General features: G+C 35.6%; 1 protein-coding gene across 1 annotated transcript in view; it reads right to left on the reverse strand.

Moving 5' to 3' along the window:
• The window catches only part of LOC126335571 (ATP-binding cassette sub-family C member 4-like), a 309,710-nt gene that overhangs the window by 112,997 nt on the left and 179,562 nt on the right, over positions 1 to 17,151 (reverse strand). The gene's annotated exons all lie outside the window — the stretch shown is intronic.

A 17,151-nucleotide genomic window follows, 5' to 3' on the forward strand; every position in this document is an offset into this window, starting at 1 on the left:
GAAGCAGGTATGATGTCGTCTGTTATCCAAAAAAGAAACGCAAAATGATAACCTAAAATGTATTGGATAATAATTCCTCTGCACTCATACAGCAGAAGTCTGTAAATAAGTGAGAAAGATTTAAAAGATTCAAAAAATACATAGTTATTGGGTTCTCTCTGAATTATGTTAGGTGAAACCACAATATTCCATTAAGAGAACTGCCAGATATCTTGTTTGCTTTCGGTGACTGCTGACAAGTGGCTAAAAACCAGTGTCCAAGTAGGGGCAGATGTGCATGACTCAAGGTAGTGTTATCAGACAGATGATGGCAGCCTGTCAATAGCCTTATACCGGGGAATGAGGTTTTCTGCACAAGCAGATCTCTGCGCCAGGCAGAACGACATTATCTCATAATGTATCCATTTATTGTTATTGATCTTGATGTAAAAAAAATAACTCCCCGGCATGCTACTTTTATGTACTACTTCTTCCCTTTATCTACTTAATATAATCTTCCGAAGTGCCTGCATCAGATGTTTTCTTTTTTAAGTTTTCATCTCCAATTATTGTTCAGTAAATATCACAAATCACTTTTTCTCATTTTCAGCCAGCATTATGACCCATGAGCAATCCCAACAACTGATCTTAATCAAATGAATAAAAGGAATTGTGCTTCTCCATTTTAGTTTTCGTAGAACTCATAATTACATCTTCATTCTAGTCTGTTCTCTGATTCACTTATTTGGTTTCCTGTCTTTCTAGTAAGTAAATTCTCAACATGCCTCTCTCAGTTACTCACCACATGTGAAAACTTGTAATTCACACTGACTAAAACTTCAATTTCAGGCAGATTACTTTTGAAAACTTTTCAATTTATCAAAAGTGCTTCAGGCAGTTTTACTCTTTCCATTTGTTGTCTTCAACTGTCTTATGTACAAAAAAACCAACAATTGTTCCCCGTTTTCATTCTTAATTTGCACATTTTTTTCAGTATGTTGGTAACAGAACCGGGAACCTGTTGCGTAAAAGTGCAGCTACCATAGATCTGGGATTAGCATGGATAGTTATAGTTCTTTTAGTTCTGTGCAGGGTAATGTCCAGGGCACCAAAAATGTTGAAGGTTTGAAAATTTTATGACAGGTGAGTTCTTTTTTTAAATTTTTATATGTTAAAGACACATTATGTTCAATATTTTGTTTTTAAACATTCTCTTATGGCTGTCTATCTCTCTTTTGACCTTGGAACAAGTGTTGATGTTGAAGGGAGGCGTTTCTACCAGTTCTGCCACAATGTCACTTGGTAACACAAAAAAGTGAAGTGTTTATATTGTTTTTGTGTGTGAAATAAAATTATGAAAAACATGTAGATAAGTTATCTCTATTCAGTTTTGTCTCACTGTTTAGCAATGGGCAAAAGGAAGTGTGTGTTTAATGTTAACCTGCAAGAGAAACAAATTTTTGAATGTATGTAATGACAGTAACATAGCAGTGCTAGTGTGCTGCTAAAGGGGCTACATTTACATCCTGCATTTCCAGATGTAACCTCAGTTTCAAAACATCAGACTGCATATCCAACTTGTTAAAAGTTATATTACCCAAAATTTTCATCTGTCGGAATAAAAACAGAGGTAGTTATTGTAAACATTATTTTGCCATTTGTATTTGATAATTTGTTGCATTCTCTGGAAAACATCAATTATGTAATAGTTGTGATGGATACTTCAAACAGAAGAGAAGTAAAACTTTTTCTCGTTGCTGTAAAATATTTCAGTCTGGAGGAGCAAATTCAAGTTAAACTTTTAAACTTCAATGAAATGTCAGGTGAAGGAGCTCAAATTTTAACTCAGAATCTTTTTCCACCTGATAAGAAATACGAACTTGAAGAAAAAATTGTTTGTTGTAATGCTGATAACAATTACATGGAACATTTGGGCTGCAGGAAGGTATAAACTTTTTCAGCATTTTTTGTTAAACATTTGCTAAATGTTAAAATTAATTCAGAATCTTAATGTTGTGGATTTTACCATGCATTTAAAACAAACAAACCATTTATGAAAAAAGTCATGTCAAGTGCAAAATACAACTGAATAATTAAAGTTTAATGTTTTAGTAAACTGCTAGATACTGTGATTGAAATCGGATTTTCACTTAAAATGACAATCTTCTTACTGTCTTAAAGTACTGCATGGGACTTCATCTTTCAAATGATGTATTGCTTGTGGTTGCATTTTGAATGTAATCATATTAATGTATCAGTTTTCTGAGATGGTACATCCAGTTTTTGTCATGGCAAACTATTATGGCTACCTGGAAAACTGTCAATATTTCATCATGATTTGAAGACTCGTACTTTCAGGTGACTAGTTTGTGTGGTATGTGACATAATTCTGGAAAATATGCTCTCTTGTTCACTGTTTATATCTTTGACTACAGTGTTCATTTATATGTGGCGAATACAATTGTTATTTCAAGAACATTCACACTTAATGTTTGTATTTTTATCTGATGATTTCACGATGAGAAAGCTCTTTCAGATACAGGAAGTGAAATTAGTGCAGTTTCAGGAACATTTTTAACTATATATAGAGTATAATGAGGTTATGGATATACCTTTGTGCAGATAAAAAATTGCAGGAGCTACACATAGAAAAAAAAATTTGAGTCATCAAACAATATAATGCAATACCATTATTTTAAATTTTGACAGTTCACGCATGAGGATAAACTGTAAAAAAAATTATCTCTTTAGTTAGAAAATATTCTGAAAAAAGATACCTTTATACCACATAAATTTTACATTGGGAAGTTGTCAATTAGGAAATATGTCCTGGTTGGACCCAAAAAATGGTAATATGTCCTGGGTTGGACCCTAAAAAATTCATTAAGTTTAGTAAAAGGTAATGTGTTCCTTTCTTAACAGACACCCTTGGCAGAAACTTAGCAAGAACTTTACAGAACAATAACAAATACTTCCAAGCAATGGGCTTGGTGAAACCAGGAGCAAGTAAGAAAAGTGTTACCAAAGTCAACCATGAGGGAAAAATGGAAGGTAAAAATGAATGTCTCACGTGCAAAACTGGTGCCAACAACATCACAAGAAACAAGACACAAAATTGTTTCAACACGTCTGACAAAATTCTTGTAAGTTAATAAATCTCAGAACTCAATAACTGCAATCCTACCTCATAGGTATGACTTAATATACAATTTCAAACAATGGAAAATCCAGGATGGAATGTAACAATATTAAGAGAAGGAAAGTTGCTACTCATCATATAGCAGAGATGCTGAGTCACAGATAGGCACAACAAAATTACTCTTACAATTATAACTTTCGTCCGTTTACACACCTAATAAGTACTTCCCTCTGCCATGGAGAACACTCTAACCTCTCAAAAATCACTGAAATTCTACCAGTGTATAAGAAAGGAATAAAAATTGTCACAAAAAACAACAACATAATCTATTCAACAACCTACAGAATGGTTTTACAAAAGGAAGATCTACTGTAACAGCAGTAGCAACTATTATACACGAAACATTAAACAAGCTGGAGAAACGAGGCAAGGTAACTGGCACTTTCCTAGGTTTTAGTAAAGCTTCTGATACTGTGAATCATACCATTTTATTGCATAAATTAGAACAACATGGGATGAAAGGAGCAGCCTTAAAATCACTTACTTGTTATTTAAAAGATAGGAAACAGTCTGTTAAGCTAATTTATAAAAGGACTGAATAGTTGTATACAACTAAATCAATCTATAGGATGCTTCAATGTGGTATGCCTCAAGAAAGTACATTAGGACCTTTACTGTTTCTTGTGTTGTTACATATTTAAATGAAACCCAAAACTGCAAAGTCACAAGCTATCCAGATAAGACATCATGTGTCACCTGTGGCAATGATATGCAAACGGTTGCCAATAGTAGTGAAATCATTTACAGTATTTTTCATCTTACCTTGGTGCAAATAACAACATTAAGGAAAAGATAGACTTCTACTCACTACAAAGTTGACACATTGAGTTTCAGACAGGCACAACAACAAGACGCTTACACATTAACTTTCGCCAAAGCCTTCTTCAGAAAAGGAAACACGCACGCACGCACACACACATCATGCACCGTGACCACCACCACCTCCTGCAGCTCAGGCCAGGCTGCAACTGTCATGCAGAATGGAAGCAACAATCTGCAGGGGGTGGGGAAGGGGAAGGGATAGCAGGATGTGGATGGGAGAAGAGAAGAGAGTTGTCTGGCAGAGCATGCAGGGACTAGACTGCCAACAGCTCCTGGAGGCTGTGATGCAGGGAGGACGGGACATGGGTGAGGGTGAGGGGGCAGGCACGACCAGGAGCAAAGGGGAAAGACAGGTGGGTGCTCCTAGAGCACAGCAAAAAAAGAAAAGAGCAGCGAAGGGGAAAGACAGGTGGATGCTGCCAGAACGCAGCACACAGAGAGGGTTACTGTAAATAAGCTACTTGTAAATAAAGAGAACACAGCAACAATGCAATTCCTGCTTAAATATAAATGTTACACATTTCACACTTCCACTGCCACTTAGTTATACATAAAACATACATTTTTTGTATTGTTGTGGATGAACACCTGTCATGGAAAGACTTATAGATCATATCTGTCAGAAAATCAGCACCATACGAATATGTATTTACTGAAATGGATTGAAGCCTTCCTGGGCCATGACACCTTAAGGCAAATATATTTCGATCTGATACATCCACATCTTCAGTATGCTATTCAGATCTGGAGTGAGGCACCAGCTGTTTATACAGGCAGGCTTTATTGGGGGGGGGGGGGGGGGGGTAAGGCAGTAAGAGCTGTAGCTATGGTAAGCAAGAGAGAGCATTTAGAGAAATTTTCAGGAAATTTAAAATACTTAACCTCTATTCTGTGTGCATTCTGCAGGCAATCATACAGAACATAATGCAATGAACAGTAATACACGTAACTACAACACACAAGGAAGGGAAAACTTTCACAGAATTACTAGTAATGAACAGGCTGCATAAAGCAGTCCACATGCAATGACAACTGTTTTTTACAACAGATTACCAGCTGATCTGAAGATAGCTAATTTAAATATATTAAAGAATGAACACAAGTGTTTATTAATACGGAAATACTATTATTTGATAGAAAATTTCAAATGTAATGTTTCCTTGTAAAACTGTTAGTGTATATAGCCATAAGTTTGTTTTTGGAACAAAAAAACTGATAATCTCTTATCTTCAATTTTTATATCAACACATCCATTTACCTTTCACTGGTAAGAGAAGGATAATCAGTATATGTGAACTAAATCTATGACAATGTCTGAAAACTGATCGTTATGCAGACAGTAGTTTAATTGGTTAATTAAGGCTAATTATTGCAAATGAAATAACATGCTTTGGTGACAACACTGATAAACTTGTGTGGCTGGAACATTCTGTATATGCTTACTGTTATCAGCCATACTGGTAAGAGTATGGTGAAAGCTTTTGATACTTTTGATAGATTTGTTTTTTTTTTGAGTCATCAGTCTTCTTACTGATTTAATGCTGCTTGCTGTCTCTTCTTCTTTGTGTCAACTCCACAGTTTCACAGTAACATACACACTCAACATCCTCAATTATTTGTTGGCTATAACATCTGTTTTCCTCTAAGTTTTTTGCCTGTTTGTCTCACTCAGGTTCCACAGAAGTTATGTCCTATTGTCTTCACATGTCCTATCACCATGTTCTTTCTTGTAGACAGTGTTGTTTTCCATATATTTCTTTCCTCACATATTCTGCAGAGACAATTCTCATATCTTATCAGTCCACTTAATTTTAAGTATACTTCTGTAGCATTACATTTCAAGTGCTTTGATTCAGTTCTTTTCCAGTTTTCCTCTGATTCACTTCCATACAATGCTGTGTTTAAGATCTATGTTCCCATAAATTACTTCTGTAAATTAATGCCTACATTTGATCCTAGAAGACTTCCTTCAGTGAGAAATGCCATTTGACCTGTGTTAGGTGCTTTGTCCATCATGTGTTATCTTTCTTCATTTGTCTACTACTTGGTCCCCAATTTCAATGTCAAGTTTAATGTTAATTCATTTCCGCTGCTCCTCATGACTTTTGTCTTTCATCAGTTTACTTTCATTTGTATTCTGTACTATTCTGTGCTCAGTAGACTGTTAATTCTATTCAACAGTTCCTGCAATATCTGTCCTCATTTTCACTGAGGATAGCAACATCATCATGAAAGTTTAATCCAACTTACAATTTTTATTTTATTTTCATCACTGTTTCTTCGATGTACAGTTGGATAGTAAGGGAGATAGACGATTTCCCCGCATTGTGATGTTTTTGATCTGTATGCCACCCTCAGCATGTTTTATTGTGATTGTCCCATCTTGGTCATTACACATCTACATCTATACTCTGCACACAGACGGTATGTCCCTTTGTACCAGTCATTATGGTTTTTTTTTTTTTTTCCATTCACGTACAGAACACAGGTGGAATGACTGTTTGAATGCCTCTGTGTGTACAGTGATTATTCTAATCTTATCCAAATGTCCCTATGTGAGTGGTATATACTTATACCTAGAGTCATCATTTAAAGCTGTTTCTTGAAATGTTGTTAACAGACTTTCTTGATAGAATACATCTATCTTCAAGAGTATTCCAGTTCAGTTACTTCAGTACCTCTGTGAGACTCTCCCACAGATTAAACAAACCTGTGACAACTCATCCTGCCCTTCTCTGTCTACGTTCAATATCCCTCGTTAGTCCTATCTGGTATGAGTCCGACACACTTGATCAATATTCTAGAAGTGATCACATGAGTGATTTGTAAGCAATCTCTTTTGTAGACTGATTGCACTTCTCCAGTATTCTACCAATAAACCAAAGTCTATCACCCGCTTTATCCACGACTGAACCTATGTGATGATTCCATTTTATATCCCTACAAAGTGTTACATTCACATATCCATTCGAGTTGGCCAATTTGAACAGTGACTCATTGATATTATGGTCATAGGATGCTATGTTTTTCATTTGTGAAGTGCAAAATTTTACAGTTCTGAACATTTAGAGCAAGCTGCCACGTTTTGCACCACACTGAAATCTTATCAAGATCTGAGTGAATATTTATGCAGCTTCTTTCAGATAGTTCTTCATTATAGATAAATGCACGATCTGCAAAAAGCCTGATTTTACTATTAATATTGTCTGCAAGGTCATTAATATAGAACATGAACAGCAAAGGTCCCAACACACTTCCCTGGGGCACAACTGAATTTACTTCTACATCAGACGATGACTCTCCATCCGAGACAACATGCTCCGTCCTCCCTACTGAAAAGTCCTCAATCCAGACACAAACTTCACTTGATACCCCATTTGATCAAACTTTTGACAATAAGCTTAGTTGTGGTTCTGAGTCAAATATTTTTTGTAAATCAAGAAATACAGCATATACCTGATTGTCTTAATCCAAAGCTTTCAGTATATCATCTAAAAAAAGAACAAGTTGGGTTTCACATGATAGAAGTTTCTGAAATCCATGCTGGTTGGCACTGAGGAGGTCATACTTTTCAAGATACCTCATTATGTTTGAGCCCACAAAATGTTCTAAGATTCTACAATAAGCCGATGTCAAGGATACTGGACGGTAGTTCTGTAGATCACTTCTACTACCCTTCTCATAGACGGATGTGACCTGTGCCTTTTTCCAAGAACTGTGCGAGGGATCTAGAACAGATCATAGTTAGAAGAGGGGCTAACTCAGCTGCAAATTCAGTATAGAATCTGATATGGATTCCATTGGGCCCTGGAGCTTTGTTCAATTTTAAAGAGTTCAGCTGTTTCTCAACACCACTGACACTAATACTTACTTTATTCCTCTTTTCAGTGGTACGAGGATTAAATTGGTGCAATTCTCCTAGGTTTTCCTCTGTAAAGGAACATTTGAAAATGGAGTTAAACATTTCATCTTTTGCTTTGCTACCCTCAATTTCAGTTCCTGTCTCACCCACTAGCGACTGGACCTAACTTAGCTGCCACTAACAGCCTTTACATATGACCAGAATTTCATTGGGTGCTGTGAAAGATCACTTGACAATATTCTATTGTGGTATTCACTGAAGGTCTCATGCATTGCTCTCTTGACAACCAAACACATTTCATTCAGCGTCTCTCTATCTATAGCTTATAACATCCCAGCTCCTCCACCAAATTATAACATTTCAGCTCCTCAACACCAAATTAAAACGTTCCACTTCAATTTGTTTGCACTTATAGCAATCCCAGCTTCCTCAACCAAATTAAAACATTGCATTAGGAGGTGTCTGCTTCGTGCAAAAGGTCTTGAGTTCATATTGACGACAACAAGTAATTCTTCATTACAGACGTTTATTTACAAAACAGAACTGACAGACTTCACAGATTCAACAACTGACTCTCCGAGCTAACCGCACTGCATATCCGAACTGGCAACTGACAACTCCTAGGTGTATTAATATCTTTCCAAACAATGAGAGTCTTTGACAATGTTTTGTTTACAATACGATAGCAATTCACGACTTAAAACTAAATTAGACATTACAGAATTTTAGTACAGATTAAAGTAAGTAAAAGGGTCAGTACATATAAATTCTTACAAGCATAATTTCCAAATAGATTTTATAACATTTTTCTACCAGCTTCTGGATAACCTTCACCAGATTTGTACCGATGTTTCCAGAAATATCTTGACATTTGATTCTGGATATTTCTTGAGTGATTTAGAACAACTATTTATATGTAAAATGATTTAAATCGTGTTTCAAAACGTAAATAAATCTTTTTAGCAATATTTCTTGATACAAATCGTCTTTCGAAATTAGGTTATGAAACAGTTTTCACAAGTTTTCGTATTTTTGCGATCATGATATAGAATTTCTCCATAGAAAGTTCCAGAAGTGTGCATTAAACGTTCATTTACAGACTTTCTCTTTAGCTGGTGAGTTTTTAAAAGTATCTTGTCCATATTATACGAAATAATTTATCTCAAAACTGATAATTTATACAATTAATCAGAGCTACAGCAAACAGTGAGTCTTTCTTTTACAAAATGAAATATAATTACAAAATTGAATGAAAATAGGTTACTAACACTAATATATATTTACATTAATTCTATTTTTGTTCTTTCTGTGCAAAATGTCCTAATATTGACACAGTACAATATTTAAACATCACCAAAGTTTCCCTTTACATTTTGCATATCTGTATCGACATCCCCTAAAAGTCTACAGTATCGAATACTTCAATATGTCCCAATATGTCCTGTAATGTTACACAACCCCCCCATCAGCACTTCCACATGAAACACGGAAGGGTTGATGTCCTTACATTACAAAACAGAAAAGTTTTACACATATCTTTGGTGTCTTCTTTCTTGAAGACCGGTGATCTTCTTTCTTGAAGGTCAGTGATCTTCTTCCTTAAAGGTCGGCGATCTTCTTCCTTAAAGGTCGGTATACCTCAATGCCACACACTGTATTTCAGTCTCATCTTCACAGTCCGTATGGTTTCCATATACACTGCAGGCTATCACAGGCTGCAATAGCACAGTCCGCTATGAATATACAGCATACAGTGGTCAAACCCAGTTAAACATTAGCAAAAGCATTTAATAGTCGGTGGACCAGTTTTTAAGGACACAGAAATTTGAATTATCTAAAGTCTAATTACTCAAGAAAATTTACTCTAAATAATTTCTTAAAGCTAAGAGAGGATAGACTGACAGATGGAGAAAATTGATTATACAGGATCACAGAATAAGTGTAAGATGCAATGCCAGAATACGAAAATGAAATATGACAATTGCATAGCTAGGGGACCTAGTGCTCGCCAAACACTTAGCACACAAAGAATGTATGCTCCCCTGAGGAATCAGATAAATACAACATAACAAAGTATACAAAAATATTCTGGTAAGATTACATATAAAAGTCTATAAACATCTATTATCTAAAATACTTTTTTACATTTTTTTATTCAATTTCAGTTCGGTCACGTTTCGTAGGCCAAACAGTCTGCCAGAATTTGGGTAGACTAGACGGTAAGCATTCGGATGAGGATTGTCCTGAATCTTGAAAGGTCCAATGTATATGTCAAAAAACTTTTTTAATTCACCACTGATGGCTTTAGACTTCTCTTGTGTTTTAACAAGGACTAAGTCTTCAATTTGAGTAGGCTTCAATCTTTTGTCATGTAGACATTTCCTCTTATCACCTTGAGATTTCATGGTCTTTCTCACTATTTCCTCTCTCTCTTGAGTACTTAATGGTTTGCAGACTGGAAAATCAATGAAATCACTAATTGGATGTGGTGGTTTGCTATTATACTGTATTTCATAAGGCGAAAACCCTGTTGAGGAATGCTGTAGGCTGTTCACAACATCTTCGAATTTCTAAACATAGTCAATCCAACTAGCATGATCAGTATTGCAGTAGGTTCTAAAGAATCGCCCAATTTCCCTCATGTATCTCTCCGAAGGGTTTCCTGACGGATGATAAGCTGAAATAAGAATGTGACTTATATTTTCATCTTCAACAAAAGCTTTCCATACTGCAGAAGTAAATTGAGTCCCATTGTCTGATAAGATTTTCTGAGGTTTTCCAACCCTGCCAAAATAGTCTCCTCTGATTTTTGAAATAATGCTCTTACTGTTTGCCTTGCAAAGAGGGTATAACTTAATGAATTTTGAAAAAAACATCAACCATAACAAAAATGTAGCAATAGCCTCCTCTGGTCTTCGGTAATGGTCCATATAAGTCGACAGCGACTAACTTGTGTTGTTCTTTTGGTAAGATGTTTTGCATCAATCCTCGACAAGTTTGGTTGGATACTTTTACTCTTTGGCACCTGTCACAACCCGTCAAAATTTTTCTAACCCTCCTGCCTATGTTGTTAAAGTACACATTTTCTTGGATTTTCTGGATACACTTTTGAATCCCACAATGACCAAAACTTTCATGAATGTACTTGATGAGTACATTGATGTACTGTTCAGGCCAACATAATTTCCATACATCGCTATCTACACTGTTTCTCTTGAATAGAATCCCCTTGTAGATTTTGTAATAATCTCCCACTTTTTCATGTCCCTTTTTCCCTAAATAACTTTTGACCAGTTTACAGTTCTCATCGTGGTTCTGATTCCGTCGGATGTCATTACAAATGTCTCTGATTTCTTGTTCATTGTCCACCCCTCTTAAATACATAATTTTGAATTCTTTTTCACATTCCCCACTGTCATCTTCAAAGTCACCCCCCACAGGTAGTCTAGATAAAGCATCAGCAACTACATTATCGGGTCCTCTAAGATATTTTATTGAGTAATTAAATTGTTGTAACAAGTGTGCCCACTTGGTAATCCTTCCATGATGCAACCTACATTCTTGAATATAAATTAATGCCTTATGGTCTGTGTAGACAACTACCTGGTTTCCCAATAAATAATTTCTGAATTTAGAAAATGCCCAGTAAATGGCCAAAAGCTCTTTCTCGGTAACAGTGTATTGCCTCTCATGTTTTTTCAAGGTTCGACTAGCAAAAGCAATAGACCTGTGTTCTATTTTCCCATTTATATTTACTTCTTGGAAAAGGTGAGCACCTAGGCCATAATCACTACTATCTGCCATAATGCAAAAAGGTAAACTTAAATCAGGACAGTACAAAATTTGACTGTTACATAACTGTGTTTTTATTTCTTCAAAAGCAGCTTCACATTCCTGTTCCCAAATGCACATTGCGTTTTTCTTCAGCAATCTGTTAAGACTTGGAGCATTTAGAGCTTGGGTACTAATGAACTTTCTGTAGTAACCGCACATCCCGAAAAATGACTTTAGTTGTTTCTTGGTTTTTGGAATTGGGAATTTTGCAATTGCCTCGAGTTTTTCAGGATCTGGCAAAATACCTTCCTCAGAAATACTGTGCCCCAGAAACTTCAATTTTTTCATACCAAACTTACATTTAGATAATTTAAGTGACATTCCCCCTTTCCTTAATCTATTGCAAACCTCCCTCAAAGTATTAACATGTTCTTCCCAAGTTTCTCCAGTGATCAAAATGTCATCTACATACACAGTTAATTTTGATAAAAGATCTTTTCCCAAAACAAAGTCAAGTGCTCTAATGAATTCGGCTACTGAGACATTCAGCCCAAATGGTACCACACAATACTGGTAACATCTTCCCCCATACAAAAAGGCAGTATACTTTCTGGAATCATTTTCTAATTCTACTTGGTGAAATCCTGATGTGAGATCTAAACTGGTCATGTATTTCATTCTTTCAAATATATGAAGTAATTCGTCTATATTCTCGGGATGATCGGTCTCTCTTTCCAGATACTTATTTAGGTGTCTTGAATCTAGTACAAGCCTGACACTGCCATCACGTTTTGCAACCACTACCAAAGGATTATTGTATTGGCTCTTACTTCTCTCAATGATGCCCCACTCTTCCATCTTTTGAAGTTTCTTTTCTACATATTTTCTCTTTGCAATGGGTACACTATAAGGTTTTATAAAGAATGGCTCATGTGGTTTTAATCTGAGTTTACATTGATAATTCTTTACTCTGCCAGGTCTATCATCAAAAACATCACAGTAATTCCACAATAATCTTTCTAACTCTACCTTCTGTTCTTGGTTCAAATTATCTGATTCCCGTAATTTTTCTTGAACTATATCCCCATATTCTCCATCATCATAATCCTCAGTAATTTCCTCTACACAATAACCACTGTCTTTAGAAAATGTAACGTCCCTAATTTCAATTCCCTTATCAGCCCAGTTTTGAACCGACATGTCAGTACTGGAACATACTCTCGTCTTAGGATCAATAAAGGTAAACAAACTCTTTTCCCAATCAAATGCTGCATTAGCTTTTAATATCCAGTCCATACCCAACAGTACATTCTCATTTAGGTCACTTATTACAAGACATCCTTGAGAAAACTGTACATCATTTATACTGAAGGACAACAACACCTGTCTATTAACAATTTTGCTCAGTTTGCAGGTAATGCCTCTAATTTTTATTCCAACAACTGGTAATTCAACAAAGTCAGGATCATGCTTAGTTATATCTCTTAATTTGCTTGAAATGGCACTAATTGGACTCCCTGTGTCAATCAAACAATACCCTTCCCAACCTGCAGCTTTAATTTTTATGTATGTTCTACCAATAGTGGTGTTTTCCCTTTCTTCCTGTTCTTCATACAGAAGATCTTCTGCTATCTCATCATACCTCTGTTCCATATTTAGGTTTTCTTTATTAGGCAATACTTTCTTCAAACTTCTAGGTCTACTGGAATTTACTGGAATGTCTGGATTACTATTTACCTCACACACATCCTGACTAGTACCCCGTTTGATGATTTCATTAGGCTTAAAAGCAGAAACTGGTTCACAAATTTCCCTTAATTTGATCTTAACATCATTGTCATCACTGTAATCTTTAAATTTGTCCCAAACAGATTTCAAAATAAACTCAGATGCATCAGCACAATCAACCTCCCTGTCTCCTGATGTATTACTAAGCTGAACTGGCACAATCTGATTCTCATGTGGAATGTAGTTAGAGTTCCTGGCACAACTATTCTCAACACTATTGCTTATAACATCCTCCTTAACTTCAACATAAACTATTCCATCCAATTCACCATCAAAATCTTCTAGTACATAATCACCATTAGCCTTAACATCAACATTATCATCATCATTACCTGAGCTTACACTACAAACACTACTAGTATCACCAACATTACTCACAACACCATCTTCACCAACCACATCCACATGAATATCAGACTTTCCAGAAACTTCAGTACGGACATCATTATGACAACTTACATCTAAAACATCACCATACATAAGTTTGTACAATCCAAAATTATCAAAGTTATCCTTACCTTTCATTTCAGCATTAGGTGCTTCTTCTTGATTATATAAACTTGCAATTATATCATCTTCTAAGCCTACTTCATCAAAGGTAACCTGGTTCCTATTACAGTTGTTTCTAGTATTTTCTCTGATGACATTCCAAAATTTCCTGTCAAATTTAATTTTTTCATTACCTATATCTACAGATCGATCATAAGCATACTGTCTATACTGGTTATGTCTCTGATTATAGTGCTGTCTGTTCCGGGTGAAATTAGCCTGATTTTGAAAATTCCTTGCCCCAAACTGACAGACTCCCAGTGGAGCATTTAGTCGTTTAAAGGCCTATGTCTGTCGTTTCCCTGCCTCGGGTTACCTTCTCTCATGTCATTACCCCAGGACCTGTTTCGATTTTCCCATTCTCTGTTTGAATTAAAGTGCTCATCATTCCTACCAAAATTTCTTCTGTCATTGCTATTATAATTATCCCTGTTGTTGTTAAAGTTTCTTCGTTCACTATTATTGTTGTTATTTCCACGGTTCGGTTCCCACCCTCTGTGTGATGAACCTACAAAGTCGTTAAATCTGTTGTTTTGTTCAAAGGCTCTATCAAGTTTGTCCACATATTTCAAGAATTGTTCTATGGACTCATCTGGACCATATACTAAACCCCATTGTACTCTTTTCGGAAGTCTCCGTTTTAGTGCATCAATTTGAGTTAGCTCATCAAATGGCTTATCCAGATGCACTAATTTTTGCAACTGTTTCTCACAATAGGCTTTCATTGACCCATCAGATTCTCTGTAACTAGGACCATTCAAGAATTCACTTTTGATTCGAGCTTGCGCAGTTTCAGACCAAAATTTGGTTAGAAAACATTTTTCGAAATCTTCAAAGGACATTTCCGTGGAACAATTCTGATTGGCCCACGAAAGCGCCTCACCATCAAGTAATTTCTTTACAAAGTTTATCTTAACACTATCTGTCATTATGGATGTGAACTGCTCCTTGCAGAATTGCATGAAGTCTTTTGGGTGTATATTCTTGTCACCGGGATAAGTTTTAATGGGAAAATTTCCCCATACCCCATTACAACTATTACTAAAACCTTTTTGCAACATAGTTTCTTGTATTTCTACAAATTTTCTGTCTACAGTTTTTTCGACATTACCTACTCTACTACAAATTTCTGTGACCTTTTTGTCAGAATCAGATTTGAAAGATTCAATTTCACTTTCAAAAAATCGTTTTGTCTGGTCAAATTCATTTCTCAATTGAGAATTTTCCTCATTTACAAAATCAACAACTTTTTTAAGTTTTGACTGGTTATTTAAAATTTCGTTACTTAAATCAGTTTCAAGGACAGAAACTTTGCTCTCAACCGTGTCCACACGACAACTAAGTTCTTTTTGGTTTGACTCAAAAGTAATTCGCCATTCTTCGGAACCTGATTAGTGTGAGCAATCTGTTCTGTATTTGAATTTATTTCTGATTTTAAATCACACACAGCCTTCGAAATCGACCTGTCCATCTGTTGTTGTGTCTGTTCAACTTGTTGACGTAATTCGGCACGAGAATCGTCCATCTTCGAGTTTGTGTTATCCAACTTCGAGTTTAACTCTGAAAACATTTGTTTTAACATTTCCAACATTCCTACACTGTCAGAAGCACTTTCCCTAATAGGTGTACTCGCTACACCGCTGTCAATACTGAAATCTGCGTCTTTTTCCATTATTTTAGGAAGCAGGTACTTATCTTAGTGTCCGTCGGCGGTCGTTGGTGTCCGTGTTTTGCGAAATTTCTTCAATTCCAGGATGGTTTCGCTCGGTTGATTCACTCGTCTTCTTGTGACCCCAGAATCAACGTATTTACTTCTGAAGAATGACTGGTCCGTCGTATATCCTCTTCTTGTTGTCCCAAAACACACGTTTTTTTTTCTTGTGATCCCAGAAGAGACGTATTTTATTTTGAAGAATCACTGGGTGGTCGCCATATCCCCTGCTTCCTCCACCAAATTATAATATCCCAGCTCCTCCACCAAATTATAACATCCCAGCTCCTCCACCAAATTATAACGTTCCACTTCAATTTGTTTGCACTTATAGCGATCCCAGCTTCCTCAACCAAATTAAAACATTGCATTAGGAGGTGTCTGCTTCGTGCAAAAGGTCTTGAGTTCATATTGACGACAACAAGTAATTCTTCATTACAGACGTTTATTTACAAAACAGAACTGACAGACTTCACAGATTCAACAACTGACTCTCCGAGCTAACCGCACTGCATATCCGAACTGGCAACTGACAACTCCTAGGTGTATTAATATCTTTCCAAACAATGAGAGTCTTTGACAATGTTTTGTTTACAATACGATAGCAATTCACGACTTAAAACTAAATTAGACATTACAGAATTTTAGTACAGATTAAAGTAAGTAAAAGGGTCAGTACATATAAATTCTTACAAGCATAATTTCCAAATAGATTTTATAACATTTTTCTACCAGCTTCTGGATAACCTTCACCAGATTTGTACCGATGTTTCCAGAAATATCTTGACATTTGATTCTGGATATTTCTTGAGTGATTTAGAACAACTATTTATATGTAAAATGATTTAAATCGTGTTTCAAAACGTAAATAAATCTTTTTAGCAATATTTCTTGATACAAATCGTCTTTCGAAATTAGGTTATGAAACAGTTTTCACAAGTTTTCGTATTTTTGCGATCATGATATAGAATTTCTCCATAGAAAGTTCCAGAAGTGTGCATTAAACGTTCATTTACAGACTTTCTCTTTAGCTGGTGAGTTTTTAAAAGTATCTTGTCCATATTATACGAAATAATTTAGCTCAAAACTGATAATTTATACAATTAATCAGAGCTACAGCAAACAGTGAGTCTTTCTTTTACAAAATGAAATATAATTACAAAATTGAATGAAAATAGGTTACTAACACTAATATATATTTACATTAATTCTATTTTTGTTCTTTCTATGCAAAATGTCCTAATATTGACACAGTACAATATTTAAACATCACCAAAGTTTCCCTTTACATTTTGCATATCTGTATCGACATCCCCTAAAAGTCTACAGTATCGAATACTTCAATATGTCCCAATATGTCCTGTAATGTTACAAGCTGGACGCTCTGTTTTACACCTATTATGCAGTAATCTCTGTTTCTTTAGAAGTTTCTTTACAGTGATTGTATACCTATGGAGGTTCCTCCAA

Source organism: Schistocerca gregaria, chromosome 2 (genome assembly GCF_023897955.1).
Source record: "Schistocerca gregaria isolate iqSchGreg1 chromosome 2, iqSchGreg1.2, whole genome shotgun sequence".
NCBI classification, from domain to species: domain Eukaryota; kingdom Metazoa; phylum Arthropoda; class Insecta; order Orthoptera; family Acrididae; genus Schistocerca; species Schistocerca gregaria.